This window comes from Lepidochelys kempii, chromosome 10 (assembly GCF_965140265.1).
Source record: "Lepidochelys kempii isolate rLepKem1 chromosome 10, rLepKem1.hap2, whole genome shotgun sequence".
NCBI classification, from domain to species: domain Eukaryota; kingdom Metazoa; phylum Chordata; order Testudines; family Cheloniidae; genus Lepidochelys; species Lepidochelys kempii.
This window is the reverse complement of record NC_133265.1, coordinates 2,417,772-2,430,583: the sequence shown is the minus strand read 5'-3', so window position 1 is coordinate 2,430,583 and position 12,812 is coordinate 2,417,772. Positions and strand designations below refer to the sequence as shown.

The following is a 12,812-nucleotide window of genomic DNA, read 5'->3' as shown; positions in this document are numbered from 1 at the left end:
TGTTTCTGCAGGAATTGCAACGTGCTGCACTCCTGGCCTCCAGTGAGTGCAGCATCCTGAACTAGTGGGCAGGTGCAGTGTAATCCCCCAGGGACAAGACGTGCTTGTTCTCACCTACCTCTCTGTGACGATGTGACGCAGCAGGGAGGGGGGAGTGTTGACCTGGGAATGTGCCCTGTGGATGGGAGACCTGAGAGCCTGTCACCTGAGCCAGGAGGGGGAGGGGGAGGTAACACCTCTGCCCAGGAATGTGAAGACAGGCTGCAGGAGAGAGCCTGCTGGGGGAGGTTAGTTTTCAGTTTGGGGATGGGTGGAGGAACACAGGGAACCCCAGGGCTGGGGTCTAAGCTCCCTGCTCCCCCAGAAGGACTTGACTGAGGGGTCCTGGGTGTACCCACAAGCTCTGTTTTGGACTGTGTTCCTGTTGTCCAATAAACCTTCTGTTTTACTGGCTGGCTGAGAGTCTCAGTGAATCCCAGGAAGCAGGGTGCAGGGCCTGGACTCCCCCACACTCCGTGACACTCTCCCTGCTATGAACAATCAATAAGAATGGCCATACTGGGTCAGACCAATGGTCCACCCAGCCCAGTATCCTGTCTTCCGACAGTGGCTAGTGCCAGGTGCCCCAGAGGAAATTAACAGAACAGGGCAATTATTGTGTGATCCATCCCCAGTCATCCACTCCTACCTTCTGGCAATCAGAGGTTTAGGGACACCCAGAGCATAGGGTTACGTCCCTGACAGTCTTGGCTAATAGCCAACTTATCGCTTATCTAGTGCTTTTTTCAACCCAGTTATATTTTTGGCCTTCACTACATCCCCTGGCAACGAGTTCCCCTGGTTGACTGTGTTGTATGAAGAAGTACTTCATTATGTTTATTTTAAACCTGCTGCCTATTAATTTCATATGGTGATCCCTGGTTCTTGTGTCATGTGAAGGGGTAAATGACATGTTCCTAGTCACTTTCTCCACACCAGTCACGATTTTATAGACCTCTGTCATATTCCAAGCTGAACTGTCCCTGTCTTTTTAATCTCTCTTCATATGGAATCTGCCCCATACCCTTAATCATTTTTACTGCCCTTCTCTGTCCTTTTTCCGTTTCTAATATATCTTTTTTGAAATAGGGCAGCCATAACTGCACAGAGTATTCAAGATGTGGGTGTAGCATGGATTCATAAAGTGGCATTATGATATTTACTGTCTTATCATCTGTCCCTTTCCTAATAGTTTCTAACATTCTGTTCGCTTTTTTGACTGCTGCTGCACATTGAGCAGATGGTTTCAGAGAACTAACCACAATGACTCCAAGATCTCCTTCTTGAGTGGTAACAGATCATTTAGACCCTATCGTTTTGTACGTGTAGCTGGGATTATGTTTTCCAGTGTGCATAACTTTGCATTGATCAACACTGAATTTCATGTTCCATTTTGTTGCCCAGTCACCCAGTTTAAAGTGAGATCCCTTTGTAACTTTTTGCAGTCTGTTTTGGATTAAACTATTTTGAGTAATTTTGTATCATCTGCAAACTTTGCCACTTCTGCACATTGAGCAGAGGTCTCCATTGAGCTGTCTACAGTAGTGCCCAGGTCCCTGACCTGAGCTGATACGGTTAATCTAGACCCTTGTAAGGTGCATACGTAGTTTAAATTTTCCCCTCCAGTGTACATTACTTTGTGTTCATCAACCCTGGACTTCATTTGCCATCATGTTGCCTATTCCCCTGGCTTGTTTAGGTCTCTCTGAAGTTCCTCACCATCCTCTCTGGTCCTGACTGGCCTAAATAACGCTGCAATGAAAGACCTGCGACTGGCCCAGGTCAGCTGAGTCAGGCTCGCGGGGCCCAGACTGTGGGGCTATTAAATTGCAGTGTAAACATTTTGGGCCTGGGCTCTGAGTCCCCACAAGGCGAGAGGGTCCTAGATCCTAGGCTCCAGCCAGAGCCTGAACATCTACGCATCAATTTTATAGCTCCAGACCCTGAGCACGGAGAGCCTGAGCCAGCTGGCCCAGACCAGCCATGGCTGCACCGTGTGTCTTTTGTTGCAGTGTAGAAATGTACGTGTCATATGCACAGGTGGCTCCCTCACTACTCACCTCCCTTCATGAATATATTCAACAACACAGGGACGTAGTATGGAATCCTGCTGCCTCCTCTGTTAACCTTTTCCCATGGTGCAAATTGACCATTTAATCGCATTCCTTGCTTTCTGTGTCTCAGCCAGTTTTTGATCCGTGACAATACTTTGTATCTCACTGGTTGATGACTTAGCTTATTTGAATCTAAAACTATTTGGTCAACTGGTTCTCCTTTATCCACTGCTTTTCTGACACATTCAAAGAATTCTAAGAGATTAGTGAGACACAATTTTCCTTTGCAGAAATCCTGCTGGTTAGACCCTGTCACGTTATGATCTTCCAGGGGTTTTGCTATTCTGTTTTTAATTATCATTTTAACCAATTCACCAGGTACGGATGTAAGGCTCATTGCTCTACAATTCTCCTAGAGCCTTTTTAAGATATACTTACAATATTAGCTACCCTCCAGTCCTCTGGAACAGTGGATGTTTTCAATGAGAGATTGCAGATTTTTGTTAGCCCCTCAACTACTTCAGCCCTATGCTCCTTCAGACCTCTTGGCTGGACCAGCTGGCTCGGTAGCTAATTGCTTTTTAAATGATCAGTTTGCCTCAGATCTCTTTTTCCGCCACCTCAGCCTCTGAGCGCACCTCAGCTTTGTTACCAGAAGGAGCAGGTGCGATGTAGGAATCTCCCCAACGTTCTCTGCAGTGAAGACTGGTGCAAAGAAATCATCTAGCTTCTCAGCACTTTCCTCGTCTTCCCAGATTGCTCCGCTGTAACTCCGGGTGATCCAGCACATTCACCAATTCTTTCCCAGGCTTCCTGCTTCTGACTGAGTTTAAGACTTTCCTGTTTCTTTTTGCACCTTTAGCTATTTACTCTCCGAACTCTATTTTGGCCCTTCCATGTTGTAAGGGCGATGATTTCATCTCCCTGAGGGGACTAAAGGAAGGGGCCTGTTCTCTTTTTCACCCCTATGCAGCTGACTGGCGAGCAGCTTGGCAGCCTCCCAGCGGGTTGCCCCTCCCCCATGCCCATCCTTCGCTGGCATGAAGAAAATGTGTGGATGTGATAAGGGAAAGAGGACTGTATCAGGGTAGCAAAGAGGTGTGACACTCCATGAGCTCTGCTCAGGCCAGCTCCAGAATGGATAGCCCCACTAGGGAGAGGACAAGTGCACATGGTGGGGGCAGCAGGGAAAGGCAGTGTCCTCTCTGAAAGGCCCAGTGATGCCTCCACTTCTCAGCCAGCTTGAGGAGTCTTGGGAACAGAATCACCAGGAGATTATGCTAGGAATATGCCTTCCCCTGCGAGTGGGGCTGGGTTCAAGGGCAGCGTCCTAGGCTGGTGCAGCAGGACAGAGGTTCAGTTTAAGAAAATGAAGTCATCACACGCCTGGAGAAATCTATTGAACTTGGAAATAAAAGACTTCTGGGTAGCAGCCGAGCAGGGACACCTAGGAGAGCATCTTTTAAGACCTGAATGGTGCAGGAAAGAGAAGGACCCTTCAGTGTTGACTGTGTTAAAAGGGAAATCTTTGGGCGGAAGTGAAGACAGGATGAATGATTATTTCCAGAAGCTAGAGCGGAGATCCAAGGGAAAGATCCAGACTCGAGCTACAGGGTCTGAATGGCGGAGTGGGTAGATGTCCCGGCCTATGTTGCAGCATGGTTTAATATAAACGAGGATGCAGGAAGTAGAGCAATAAAGACAGAGTGGATCAGAAGCTGCTGTATGTCTGTGTGGGGCCTTGGTTTGATTTGGTGGGCATGCAGTTTGTTACATGAGAAGTGGGATCTGCCCATGGCCACAACTGGCATCTAGCATGTTGATGGGCGTAGCCCGTGATGGCTTTCTGTTGTGAGTCTCTGACGAGGTTCTCTGTTTATGACTGACCAGGCACCCTCTGTAGCCGTTGGTGCTGCCATATGTACTGGGGCAGAGGAGACGCACAGCTCGCGAGGCCTGCACAGTATCAACAGGGTGGACGGGCGGGAGCTTGCCCGGGCTGTGGCTGTGCTGCAGAGACATAAAGGGCTAGAGGTGCTGCCAATGTCCTTTTGTCACCTGGCACTGGTGCTGAAAGGCTCTGTGGTGTGTCCCTTAGGTGGAACTGTTCCCTGTCACCATGGTGCATTGTGAAGGGAGTCAGGGACGGGGAGGCAGGCCCCATGTTCTAGCTACAGTCAACGGTTTAGGCCAAAACATGGCAAATAACACATTTGTCGGGCAGTTGAGCAGTGTCGGCCATAACTTGAGTGTGGTGACAGCAGGCTGAGAACCAGTCACCCTGGTTCATTACTGGCAAGTCCTCTCTTCAGGGCCTGCTGCCTATTTATTTATTTGTCCTAGAGCAGTTTGGAGTGAGATTCCTGCTCTTAACAGACTAACTGTAAACACAGGGGCCCATTACTAATACAGCCCTGAGCTTTCAATTCCTGGGGCCGGCGGAGGACTGGAGCAGCCCTGTGGATTGGCCAAGCACTGGAGATGCAAGTCATGTACAACTGCTACACCGGGGGAAAACGGGCAGCAGCTTGAAGCTGCCAGAGACCATCCTGACGAGGCCAAAGCGCTTGGAGCGCGTCACTAGTCCCTCCTCGGGAACAGTCTAGAAAGGAACCAGCAGAGCAGTTAGTTCAGCTCCTCTCCCGCAGGAAGGTGGACCCTTGGCGAGCTGCTGACTGCGAGATGTGTGACAGTGCCCTTGCCACAGCAGCTGCTTCTTTCGTGAGCCAGACCCCTGTGGCTGATCGAATAACACCCGCACCCCTGGCCAGGGTAGCAGCCACACGAAGAACAGGCCAGCAGCTCAGCCCACTTCCAAATGTGATCCATTCACCAACAGTGACAACGCGAAGTAGTGCTCACGTGAGAGGAGAGAGATTCCTTTCATTTTAACCAGCAAGGCGGCCTGGGATCTCGCTCCTTACCCCAAGTCCTGGCAGGCCGCTGTGACCCAAAGTCATCCCTGCCCTAGGCTGATACCATCACCATTGAAATTGGGGCTGAGCTGTGATGACTTAAGCTGAGGCTGAATTTCTAGATAGGCTCCTGACCAGGCTGCAGGCCCAACTTTCCTTAGCATGATCTGCCTGTACTGCATTGTCTCCAGCTCCTCCTAGTGCCTGGGCTTAGCTGGGCAGACACCATGCATGCTACGGGCTAGGGCTTGCTTAATTTCCTGTGGGCAGGGAGTCGAGCAGCATCTGTGCTCGTCATGAGCTCGGTTCGGTAATCCACTGCTGGACTCCCGCTGCTCTCCTGCTGGGCTTAGCACCAATGACTGTGTGCTCATCTCCCTCGCTGTGGCTGTGCTGAGATTCAGTCATGAGCTGGAGCGAAACTGCCTCTCTTCTTGGTTTAGCTCTTGGGGAGGAAAAAGACCCCAAACCAGCCCGCAGCTGAAAATGCCTTTTAGAAGCTGCGGTCACAGTCAAAATTAAATCAGAAAATGAACTATTACTCAAAGTGACTTGGAGTTGCTCAAGATTTATATGCTTTGGGCAGCTCGAACTCTATTTGCTGGGATGAAGGATACCTAGGGAAACCTCGGCTGCTAGTGCACCGTGACCGTTTGCAATTTCACACCACTTTAAACTCGCTCTCATTGAGATTGTGAAGATGAAAAATGTCTTTATTATAGGAAGTCACAGGTCCCTGATTGGTTGCTAAATGTGTTTTAATGTGTGGTGTGACTGCTAAGGGTTGGGAAGGAGCACGGAAAGGGGGAGCCAGGTTGGTAATTTGAGCTCACACAAGATTTCTGCAAGCCAGAGGAGCTCAAAACAAAGGAATTGTTTTCAGTCTCCTGGCTGCTTTCCCCACACTGAGCTGGCCAGTGCCATTTATTGCAGGCCAGTGATGTGGCTTTTCACACTCTCCTTCCCTCCATTGCTAAGTCACCATGGGATGGGTTGTTTATTCTTGTTCTTTGGTACATTCTCCATTTTCCACCCTTTGTTGTTCCCCAGGGTTCATCCCTTTCTGTTAGTTTGACTGTGTCTAGGGTTCAATATGTGCAGATTGCATACAAGGGATTCAGACCCTTTAGGGCTGAATCCCATCACAACTGTGCCGGGGGTTGTTACACTCTGTTTCATTGTGAGTTGCTCCTTTTTCCATTCCATAAATCTGTGGCTGCTGTTTTGTCAGGTCTCCTTTTATCCTCTCACACTCTGATCATGGTGCCCTTCTCCAGCTGCTGGCTCCGTCTCCTCAGAGCCCAAAGGGCTCATGGGCTGTGAACAGGGGGCTTTTTTCCCCTAGAGTAATTATTTTGTGACAGTCCCTTCCCTGGAGTGACCACCAACCCTGCAGGGATTGCCCTGCTGCAAGATGGAGATGTACAGGGGCAGAGACTGTTGGAGTGGGGAGGAGATTGTCGTTTTCTTGGTAAGTGCAGAGGACAGATTGGCCAGGAAAGCCGGTAGTAGCCCTGGGAGAAAGGAATCCTACAGGTCCCACTCCACATCCTTTTGACATTCTTTCACATTCTGAATCTGAGTCTTTTCCACGCCATTAAACACTACTAAGGCCACAAACAAGGCTCTACCTACATATTGACCTTGTTATGTTTCTGTAACTTTGTAATGCGGATAGGTGGTTGTCCTGTCACTCAGCCCCCAGTCTGGAGGGCCGGCCAGCCAGCTGCTTTTTGTCTGTTCCCTACCCTTGATCCTGTCTAGCTTGGGTGGCCCTAACAGGTGTTAAAGCTCCCACTGGTGTAGCTCTTGGGGTCATTGGAACACACAAGCTTTCTAACCATGCCGAGATGCTGTGTCCAGGGAAGGATTTGGAGCTTGGGACATGGTATATGATCCAAGACTTGCTGAGATATATTGTTCCATCAGGGCTCTTGTGTGTCATGTGTTGCTGGCCTTGTTTTTCCACTATTGTTGTTAATTCTACCAAGCCTTTCTTCCTAGCATCTGCTAGCATTACAGATATGACTTAATTAATCCTTCCAGTGCCACTTTGAGGTAGGTACCAATAAGAGATACGTGCATAAACAGATCTCCCCACACAGACTTGTAACCAGGCCTTCCCTTAATAACAGTCTTAATAAAACACGCCATCATTTGTATTATGAATATTTTGTTCTAGATTAGATAGTGAAAGCCACAAATACTCTCAAAGCATTTCAACAGAATGATTTCAGTCTGTATCTCAGGATCACTTTACCCACCACTGAAATGCAGCCACCTCTGAGGTGAAACACAACAACTGTTCAACAGCTTCCAGCAGGACTCCACAACAGTTTAAGGGAGTAAAGAGGCGCACTGCATCTGAATTTACAGAGTTTAGCCTGGGCACCTTTGCTATGGATTTTTAATGACCACAGACAGTCAAGAAAGTCATTCCTCCGTGCTATGTCTCCTCCAGAAGAGAATCCGCTTAAGATTCCATCAGAGTGGCTCTCCACAGGAGGGGGGCATGCTCAGCCAGAAGGAAAATGGCTGGATATAATACGTATTTTAGGACCACTTGCCTCTGCCATCTTTATGTCTCATGTTTACTTGTCCATGTATGCTGCCTGCCATCTCCTGCACCGAGTGTGCAGCCTTGGGCAACTGCAGAGCACAAGCTACCTGCCCTGAGCTAGTTGTAGCTGAGATTTGCGCCCTTTGGCTGGCCAAGCCCTGTGACCCATGCCTGGGGTCGGGTGCAGCTCGTTGGCCTTGCTGTGTAAGCCTGAGACGATAAAACTGTGTATGTTTCTCTTTCAGCAGCAGGGCTTTGGAGTTGGAGAGACTTTTGTCTCCCGCAGGAGAAGTGACCCTCATACTGCCACCTACCTGTAAGTGCTACTGCATAGTGGTGTCCTTCTTCACAGGAGCATAGATCAGTGCACCCTATCTACTGGGCATCCCATTAGGAATGAGCAGGACATTTCAGGTGTGTAGGTGTTAAGAGTGCAGTGCCCATGGCCCATTCTGCTTAGGCCAGTAATAGCCACTCTGCAGTCTCCAATCACCGAGAGGATTGGATGGGGTGGCCACTCTACTCTGTTCCCAGTCCCTGGGGCCATTTCACTGCCATATTAACTGGCACAGTCCAGTTCTGATTAATGAGATATTGAGAGCCATCCCTAGGACATTGGCCATGATACTGGAGTATGCTGTCTGCCACACCCCATAGCATTGCAGGGCTTGGAGAGAGGCCATCTCTGTTCAGAAGCAGTGAGTTCCACTGAGGGGCAGCCGTTCTGCGTTGAGCCCCTGGGGAAGGCTCCTTCCCAGAATAAGCAGTAGCAAATTCAGTAGCTGTGACAAGTGACTCCTCCTTTGTGATTTTAGCTCCATCCTGCGCAGTTAAACATGGACGGGTCAGGAGGACAGAATTGGTTTGAATGCAATTCCCTCCTCCTCCATGCTATAGATCATGTGTTCAGGACCGTCTGTGCTAGTCAGTGTCTGATGGCTTGATGAAACAAAGTCCTGCCCCTGTTCATGGCATGGGAGATAGGAAACCTGTTGCTGTGACACTCAGCAAGGAGTTCGGAGAAGTGTGTGGGGTCAGATGCTTTAGTGATGTGTGGGGGGAATGCAGCCCTTTAACAAGCAGGAAAGTGTTTGGCTAGAAAAATTGGCCAGGCTCAGGGGTTCCATCGGTGCCCAGTTTTCTTACCTTGTATTGTTAGGCTGGCCAAATGCACAGTGTTCCTGTGCTCTCCCTCTCTCTCAAAGTCTCTTTCAAGGGAAAGCCCATCCTCCAAGCTGCTTGTCTTAAGCGAGCGCTGTATAGCCAGCAAGCCGAGAGCTGGGATGGGAGAGGTGTTTGTGTTGCCTGATGCTCTTGCTTTTCCAGCAACCCTTCATGTGTATTCACTCTGTAATGATCAGTTATTCTTGCATTTATATCTTTTTTCACTCTGGGAACCATGAATGAAACCAGGAGCAAAGTCAAGCACAGACCCTCCTCTCAGCTCATCCGGCAACACAGTTTACAAAAGGCTCTGTTATTATCCCTGCATCCATACTCTCCAACCCTGTAATTAGATGCTTAGGCTGATGATTGCCCCATTGTCCGCTGGATGGGTTTAATCACTCTTTTCTCCTACAGTGGCAATTTTTTTCCAATTAATTATTTCAGTCTGAACCGCAATAGCTGGTTGAGTTTAGAGAGAAATTAAAAAGGGTAGGAAAGGATAATGAAGAGTGAGTTAACTGAGGAGAGGAAGAAACAGCGTGGCTGGATAGCCCAGATTTGTTTTAGGGCACAGCAAAAAAAAAACAACAACAAAACATGGCAAGAGTCTCAAGGGCCTGGTCAACTGACTCAGGCTTGTCCCGCTGTCTGGAGTGGCTCATGACCGGGAGTGCCAGCATCAGGGCAGACTGGCAAGAAGCAGGGCAGAGACCCCAAGCTGGTGGTATGGTCTATAATTAAATTTCATCCACCCAGTAACAAATGTGAACTCTTGAAGCAATATAACCGTCTTACCATGGAGTCACAGACTGTCCCCTTAAGCACTCCAGTCTATCATGCCACTTTGGCAAGCTGGACTTCGTGATAGTTGGTTGTTATACACCAAAGATCACAAAAGATTCAGGTTGCTCCCAGTCATAGAATCATAGAATATCAGGGTTGGAAGGGACCTCAGGAGGTCATCTAGTCCAACCCCCTGCTCAAAGCAGGACCAATCCCCAACTAAATCATCCCTGCCAGGGCTTTGTCAAGCCTGACCTTAAAAACCTCTAAGGAAGGAGATTCCACCCCCTCCCTAGGTAACCCATTTCTGTGCTTCACCACCCTCCTAGTGAAATAGTTTTTCCTAATATCCAACCTAAACCTCCCCCACTGCAGCTTGAGACCACTGCTTCTTGTTCTGTCATCTGCCACCACTGAGAACAACCGAGCTCCATCCTCTTTGGAACCCCCCTTCAGAGAGTTGAAGGCTGCTATCAAATCCCCCCTCACTCTTCTCTTCTGCAGACTAAATAACCCCAGTTCCCAAAGCCTCTCCTCATAAGTCATGTGCCCCAGCCACCTAATCATTTTTGTTGCCCTCCGCTGGACTCTCTCCAATTTGTCCACATTCCTTCTGTAGTGGGGGAACCAAAACTGGATGCAATAGCCCATGTGTGGCCTCACCAGTGCCGAATAGAGGGGAACAGTCACTTCCCTCAATCTTCTGGCAATGCTCCGACTAATACAGCCCAATATGTCGTTGTCCTTCTTGGCAACAAGGGCATGCTGCTGACTCATTTCCAGCTTCTCGTCCACCGTAATCCCCAGGTCCTTTTCTGCAGAACTGCTGCTTAGCCAGCCTGCAGTGGTGCATGGGATTCTTCCTTCCTAAGTGCAGGACAGAAGTAGGGTTATACATGTCGCTACTAACAAGCATTTCATAAAGTCTACACACATTGTTCTAAGTCCAATACCCACCTGAGTCTAACACACAGGTGAAACAGACTGGGTTCCAGCAATGAATTTGTCAGTGCTTGGCTGAGGCCTAAAGCCTTGACAAGAGCGGGCACCTTGTGTGCCAGCATCACAGTGCTCACGGGGCTCATGCTGTGAGGCTAGGTGTCCCCTTGCCAGGCTTCAGAGCCTGGGCTCCATCCCAAGCTTGAACGTCTGCACTCCAATTTTAGCCCTGCGGTGAGAGCTCGAGTCAGTTGACCCAGGTCCTGAGAGTTGCTGCCGTGCGTCTTTTTGCTGCCTATAAGTACCCTCAGGCTCCCTCTTTCTCTCTCCATAGAGCACTTTTGGACTTGCAAATATCCTCCTTGGAAACAACCCGATGGCATCTTGAGGAGGAGGAGTGGCCTTCCTGGCCCAAAGGCTCTGCTCTTGTTCGTGTGTGCTGCCAAGAAGCTGTGGTGCTGGCCATGCTGGGAATGCCTCGGCACGCAGATGGCCGTGGCCACGCTAGGACAAAAGGAGCTGTTAGCTAACTTGTTTTAACCAACCCATTTTAAAGCCTAGTGTAGGACAGGGTTGCAAGCTGGATTTGAACAGGTTTTAGCTAGTCATGTTGCAGCTTCTGTTCTCCTTCTAAGACTCTCCTTGAGCAGCCAAAGCATGTTAAAATCCACACTAGGGTTTTAAAAGGGGTTAGCTAATATTTATAGAAATAGATCTGTTGTGGACAAGTCCACAGACAGGTGCTGCTGACTCTAAAGTCTAGGAGTCTTTTGCTTTTGATGGTGCCTGGTTATTTTCCACAATCGTAAATCAATGAACTTTTTTATGTTCCTCTGATCGCCACTGGCCTCACTTCCTTGAAATCGTTTCAAATGCCAACTCCTGAGAGGTTCTGGAATGGGACTGGCCCATAGGGCCTGGCCTCTCTGTTTTACTGGTTCCAACAGTCGGAGGGACTGAATGGCTCAGGGAATTGGGAATAGGGCTTTTCACCTCTAAGCTGCCTGCTCATGTGTGACCCAGGTAGGTAGCAACCACAGGCATTATCATCTAATGGCTGTTGGATTAAATGTGTTGGTGAGCCTTGGAGCCTAAAACCCAGCATCACAGCTGGCACTAATTAGCCCCCTCATTAGCAATCTCAGCAGCCAAGGCATTAATGGGTCATGGAGGCTGAGCTTCCCTTTGATCCCTAGAAGGGGTCCTCCGTGGGAGGGGTGATGCACATGGGTGCTGGGCAGTGTGCAGCTGTCCACACGGTACCTGTTTTGTGGATAAGTAGACTTCAGCCTCGAAGGCTGCTGTTCTGGCACTTTTCACCAGCACTAACTTCACCTTGTAGCTGTTTAGAAAGGAGAATTCCAGGCACAGCCCTCTGGGCCGCCATCTCGCGCCCCATTGTAGCAATGAACACATTGTGCCGCACTGTCTTTTATTTCAGTCACCGACTTGGCACAGTGATTTTTGCCAAGCTCCTCTGTGCCTTCCCATGAGACTGAAGCACCATGAAGAGGAAAGGGGGGAACTGTGAGAACTGGGAGCAGAGCTAGCCCTGGAGCAGCAATGAGTTGTGAACAAGAAGGGCTGATCCAGCCCGCATTGGTTTTGTTTCCTCCTGGCCTGCATGCTCAGCGGAGCAATCCAAGAATGAAGAAGCTGATGCAAAGCAGCAGCACCAGGAATTTCTGCTTCAGGAGCATGAGCATCTAGGGTGAGCCAAGTGACCAGGTGTGCAAACGCCTCCACCGGGGCGCAAACCTAGAGCTGAGCTGAGCAGTGAGCTATGTCCGTCCCTTGGGCTGCCCAGTCAGCTAGAGATAGAATTCCCTTTGCAGAGGAGGATTCCAGGGACTGCGTGCATAGTGTGACTGTATTGTCAGAATCAAAACCAAAGACATTTGTATGGCAACTTTTTTAGGGTTACAGCAGTGAGACAGATGCTTTTTCAGAATGGAGGGTTTTCCCCCAGTGACATAGTGTCTTAATGTGTTCCTCATGAAACATTGATCAGGCTACCCTTCCATTTAAGCAAAAGATCAACTCAGATAGTGTCTGTGCTCTTGTGACTTTTCCTTTCACCCCCCAATGCTGTTCATCACACTGGACCCTCCTTCCACTGGACTGTCAGCACCTTGCACACACAAAGCTGGTTCAACTTGGCGGAGCAACTCATCTTGAACAAATATTTTCTTGTTACAAAATCCCAATATTTTGGCTGATGAGATGAAAAGATGGGACATTTCAGGTGTTCCAAAATCTGTTCCTGGAGACTCAGGATTGTCCCAACTAACCCAGGACTTCCGGTCCTTTTACATCTGGCTCTCTGAGCAAGCTGCTGGACAAGCCAGGTGAGAC

General features: G+C 49.1%; 1 protein-coding gene across 1 annotated transcript in view; it reads left to right on the top strand.

Annotated features, from left to right (window-relative positions):
* Nucleotides 1-12,812, top strand: part of TNRC6A (trinucleotide repeat containing adaptor 6A) — a 175,055-nt gene that overhangs the window by 47,371 nt on the left and 114,872 nt on the right. The gene's annotated exons all lie outside the window — the stretch shown is intronic.